We start from the raw sequence: 6120 nt of genomic DNA on the forward strand, positions 1-6120 counted from the left end.
GTGTGTATTCAGATGCATGCACATGAGTATAATCAGCAGTTTCAGGTGGCAGCTGCTGGGCTTTCTTCCCAGTAGCCTAAAATCCAGTATTTTTATGGCAAGATTAAAAAGTAAGAAATTTTTATTCTGTTTTAGAATATAAACTTGTTTTTCTAGAATCTGTTCTCTCCAGGAACAACCATTCTGAAATTCCATGGATGTCGCTACCAAACAAGCATGGATGACCCAGTACCATCAATGGAATGATTCTCTGCTTCAGTCCTGGCATTTCAGCTCCCATTTCATGCTCTGGTAAAGAAGGTCATAAATATGGTTTGCTGTCTGGCCTGTCATTTCTTTGAATTGTCAACATTTAGTAAAGATTTTCCTTGGGAATTTCTTCTGTCCAAAATGGCACTAAGGATGCCAAGCATGGGCTCTATACATCTTCTTTGAATGTGAATTTGGGGGTCTTGACCTGCTACCAGTATAGTTGTGCTCTGAATTATTCCCTAACAGGTAGGGATAGATTTTCACTGAGCCATTCCTTCTATCATTTAGTTTCCTCATCCTATTCCACCCCTGACCAAATGACAAGTTCAGCTGATTTCTATAAAATAGCTTTTCTGAGGGAAATTTAACTGGCTACCATGAGAACCAATCCCTAGGAGATGCCCTTATTAGTACAGAACTCTAACCACTGATAGAATTGGACTACATACGAAATCTTAATGGCTGAAGGATCTGATATAACAGGATGGAGAAACTGACACTTCCTCCTGAACTTCTGACTTCTGTGGGGCCAGGAAATACTACTATGACAGTTACTGAATTTATCATACTAGGGTTTGGAGACCTCAAGGAATTGGGCCCCTTGCTCTTCTTGGTGTTTGGCATTGTCTACCTAGCCACCATATCTGGGAATCTTCTCCTTGTGGCCTTGGTGAGCACTCAGTGGGGACTCCAGACACTAATGTACTTCTTTCTGGAAAACCTCTCATGCCTAGAGGTCTGTTATACATCCAACATTGTGCCCAGGATGCTGGTGAACTTGCTGAGAAAGAACAGTTATCTCCATGACATGTTGTGTTATGCATCTCTACTTCTTTGGGGCTCTGGGCAGCACTGAATGCTATCTTCTGGCAGCGATGTCATATGACCGTTACCTGGCTGTCTGCCGGCCCTTGCACTATCCAACACTAATGCATGCATGGAGCCATATGTGTGGGGCTAGTAATTGGCTCGTGGGTTAGTGGCTTCACAGTAACAGCTGCATTCCAGGCTGCTGTGGTAACCAGTTTGACCTTCTGTGGTGGCAATGAGATTGACCATTTTTTCTGTGATTTGAAACCTCTGCAGAAGCTCTTCTGCTCAGATCCCCATCTGGTCAACCTGGTCTACATGAGTTTAACAGTGCTGGTGACTTTGGCCCCTTTTGGACTAACCCTAACTTCCTACTGGAAGATTCTTTCCCTGGTCTTGCATATACCTTCCATGACTGGTAGGCAGAAGGCTTTCTCTACATGTTCTTCTCTTTTTTCTATTTATTTATGAGAGAGAGAGAGAGAGAGAGAGAGAGAGAGAGAAGCAGAGACACAGGCAGAGGGAGAAGCAGGCTCCATACAGGGAGCCTGACGTATAAGACTCGATCAGGGACTCCAGGATCACACCCTGGGTTGAAGGTGGCGCTACACTGCTGAGCCATCCAGGGATTCCCTCTACATGTTTTTCTCATCTAGTGGCTGTGACCTTGTTTTATGGGACCCTGATCCTGGTCTATGCTGTGCCCTTGTCACTCCCATGTGTAAACTCTCTAACTACAGCCTCAAAAACAAAGATGTCAAGGAGGCCTTGAGGAAGCTGAGGATTTGATCATACAATGATGAGTTCCATTTAATCAACAACAACAACAAAAAATGATGGCAGTGAAGTTCAAAGCACTGTTTGTCCTTACCCTCAGAGAACTCTCAGCCTTATAAGGAAAGCATAGGATAGATTATAATATTTATAAGGTGAAATATTGGTTAATACCAATATCATCTATTTAACTGATTTGAGGGAAAGGTTTGCAGCTTTGTCTTGGCGTCCTTGACCCTTGAGCATATTTATACGGTGAGAAGGGAGGAGCACCTCCTAGGAGAGAAATTATTCTGGGATAGAAAATAAATAGTTGCTGCATATCATCCCCCCCAAAAGCTCAATCCTGAAGGTAGGTATTGGCAAGTGTGCTTTAGTTGTCTTCAATTTCATGTATGTGTTTGTGTGTGTTATAAATGAGACTGGGAGATTTGGGGTTGGAGGAGGAGTGTAACTGTGCCATCCACATAAGATTAAAAAAAGATAAAGGTAGGATCTAATAAAATATATGGAAACCTCCTAGAAGACTAGTTTTAGAGAAATGTGCATTAAGCACAATTTGTTATACATGTGGATTGCCTCTAGGCACTCTTTTCCAAGTTGAATTTTCTCTAGCATTTACAGCTACCCACTATGTTTTCATTTTGTTCTTTCCATTCTCCCCCCAGATCCTCCTTCTGCTATATACCTGAGTTTGCCTTGCTGGCCTCACTTGTGCTTTTGTTTCTTATTTTTGTATCTGTTACCAATTACTTAGCAACTTAGCATTATCAACTGGCATATTCAAGCTACACTTCAAGAGAGAGGGAAGGTTGGAACACCTGGGTGGCTCAGCGGTTAAGCGCCTGCCTTCAGCCCAGGGCATGATCCTAGAGTCCCAGGATCGAGTCCCACATTGGGCTCCCTGAATGGAGCCTGCTTCTCTCTCTGCCCATGTCTCTGCCTCTCTCTCTGTGTCTCTCATGAATAAATAAATAAAATCTTAAAAAAAAGAGAGAGGGAAAGCAAACAGATTCTGCTGTGATAAGGGACAGAATACATGTATTTGTTTATTGAATCAAAAATACTGGCATCCCTGGGTGGCGCAGCGGTTTGGCGCCTGCCTTTGGCCCAGGGTGCGATCCTGGAGACCCGGATCGAATCCCACGTCGGGCTCCCAGTGCATGGAGCCTGCTTCTCCCTCTGCCTATGTCTCTGCCTCTCTCTCTTTCTCTCTCTGTGACTATCATAGATAAATAAAAATTAAAAAAAATAAATATTAAAAAAAAAACAAAAATACTTATTGAGGGATGCCTGGGTGGCTCAGCAGTTGAGCTTCTGCCTTTGGATCAGGATGGGATCACTGAGTCCCACATCGGGTTTCCGGCGTGGAGCCCGCTTCTCCCTCTGCCTGTGTCTCTGTCTCTCTCTTTCTATGTCTCTCATGAGTAAATAAATAAAATCTTTAAAAATATATTTATTGAATGAATAATATTTATTAAAATATTTATTGAGAGCTTAATATTATTCAGGCATTGACTGTGGTACATACTAGGAATACAATAGTGAACAATGTAGATACAGATTCTGACCTCAAAGATATTACAGCCTTGGTGGCCTTGGTGTTCAAATTGTTCAGAATTTATGTTTTTTAGGGACCCCTGGGTGGCGCAGCGGTTTAGCGCCTGCCTTCGGCCCAGGGCGCGATCCTGGAGACCCGGGATCGAATCCCACGTTGGGCTCCCGGGGCATGGAGCCTGCTTCTCCCTCTGCCTGTGTCTCTGCCTCTCTCTCTCTCTCTGTGATGACTATCATAAAATAAATTTAAAAAATTAAAAAAAAGAATTTATGTTTTTTACATTATAGACTACATAGTTCTTGAAAGCACTGCCTATAAAGAGAATCTGCATGTAAAAATCCCAATATTCTTATTTACCTTAATTTTAAGAGTAATTGTATAATTTTAAAAATATTTTATTTATTCATTCATGAGAGACACAGAGAGAGAGGCAGAGACATAGGCAGAGGTAGAAGCAGGCCGCCTGCAGGGACCCCGACCTGGGACTCCATCCCAGGACCCCGGGATCATGACCTGGGCTGAAGGCAGATACTCAACCACTGAGCCACCCAGTCGTCCCATGTAATTGTATAATTAATATGAAACAACCTAATGCAAAGATCTAACAAGGCATTTAGTAGGACATATGAACAAACACAAATGCTCAGAATGTCCCTTGCTTAGTTAGCTAAATTCACCCCATTTTTTCCTTTAAGTACCAACTCAAGTTCTACCTTCTCTTGGAACTCTTCCTGACTGTCCTGTTCAGGTCATTTCTTCCCCTGAGAAATTGTATATTTCCCTTCATTTGACAAGTAGCATTCTCTGCTCTTTATGTTTTATGTATATGCCCTATCTTTCTAGTGAGATTATAAATCCTTCAAGGACAGAGACAGAAAGTTCTTTCTAGCTGTACACTCAAGTACCCATAATAGTGCATTACACACAGGAGACCTATCTTCAAAGGATAAAAATCTGAGCTCTTCAGCATGGAAATCAAGGTCTTCCATGGTCATGCTTCTGCCTCCTTCCTCGCTCTCATTTCCCACCAGGCTCCATCTCGGTTTACCATATCACACCTGTGCATCTTTACTCATGCCCTTTGCCAGGAAGATTCTGCCCATATTTGTTTTTCATCTGGCTAATTCCCCTTTGTCTTTTGCATGCATTACCATCCTAACTAGAAAGACTTACCTGATTGTTTTCTTCCATCCAGCACATTGAGTAAAGGGATACTCTCCTGCATCTCCATGGATTCATTGTGGACCTATGTTTAAGCAGGAATTACATTATCTGGTGGTTTGCCTCTGTATCTTCAGTACCTAGAAGAATGCTTGGCATAGGAGACACCTAAGTAACACTTGCTGAGTAACTAGCTGAATGGTTGTATATCTTCCTTCCCTAGTAGATTATTTTTATTTTGTTAGCCTCAAGTACCACCTATATACTGATGACCCCTCCATAATTTGATGCTATGGCAAATGCCAAGAAGGAAAATCAGTCTGCTGGGAAGGCATATAAGAAGGATAACTAATTTGGATTGGGTTGGAAATATCAAAAAATACTTCTCTGAAGATATGGCATTTGAACAGAGGCCAGAAAGATGAGTAGGAATAAGCCAGACAAAGATAGATTACAAGGTCAGGTAGGGGAGGGAAAGATTTCAAAAGAGAGATTAGCCCACATCAGGGTCCTGCAATGGTAAGGACCTTGAAGTGTTTGGGGTCAGAGAAAAGGCTAGTTTGGTTACAATGTAGTGACCAAGGGGAAGAATGTGGTAGATGGTTACCAAGGGGAAGAATATGGTAGATGGGGCTGAGAAGGTAGGCAGGAGCGAGATAATACAAGGTCTCACTGGATTTCATTGTAAGATTAGAACCCTTTGAAGTATTTTTAGGAGAGTGACATGATTCATGTTATGTTTTAAAATCACTGTGGCTGATATATAAAGAATGACTTTTAATAAGGGTGGAGGCTAATAGACATTGAGAAGCCAGTTAGGGCACTATTACAATTTTACCAGTGAGAGATGCTGGTAGTGTGGACTAGGAGAGTAGTGGCAGAGATGGGGAGAAATGAATTGAGCTCTATATCTTCAGAGGTAGAAATGATAGGGTTTGGTGATGGGTTATAGAGGAAGGCATCAGTAATAACTTTCAGGCTACTGGTTTGTGAGTTGAATATGTGCTTGGGCCACTCACTGGGATGGGAGAGCCCTGGAGTAGCTCCACATTTGGGGAAGAAGAGAAATGATGAGCTCAGTTTTGTATGAGAGTATTTTGAGATAGCCGTGGATGTTAACTAGGTGGTTAAATATACTGATCTGAAACTCAGAAGAGATATCTGGGCTAGAAATATGAATTTAGAAGCCATCAGAACGTAGATAGCATTTAAAAGCCTGGACATGGATGAAGTCATGTAGAGAAACAGTGTAGAAGGAGAAGAGAATTAAGAATGGAGCCCTGGGAATTCCACCATTTAGAGGTCATGTAGAGGAAGAATAACCAGTAAATAAGACTGAGGAAGAATAGAGAGATAGGAGGAAATCCATACATGCAAGTAGAGGGAAGAAAAGTCTTTTTTTTTTTTTTGAGGAGAGAATTTTTTAGGGAAGAAAGGCTGGTAAACTATATTAAAGGCTGCTGAGAGGAGGAGCAAGATGAGGACAGAGAAGAGTTCATTGTATCTGATAACACTGATGGCCTCACTAACAGAACTTTTGGTAGAGTGATGGGTGCAGAAGCCAC

Source organism: Canis lupus, chromosome X (assembly GCF_003254725.2).
Source record: "Canis lupus dingo isolate Sandy chromosome X, ASM325472v2, whole genome shotgun sequence".
NCBI lineage: Eukaryota > Metazoa > Chordata > Mammalia > Carnivora > Canidae > Canis > Canis lupus.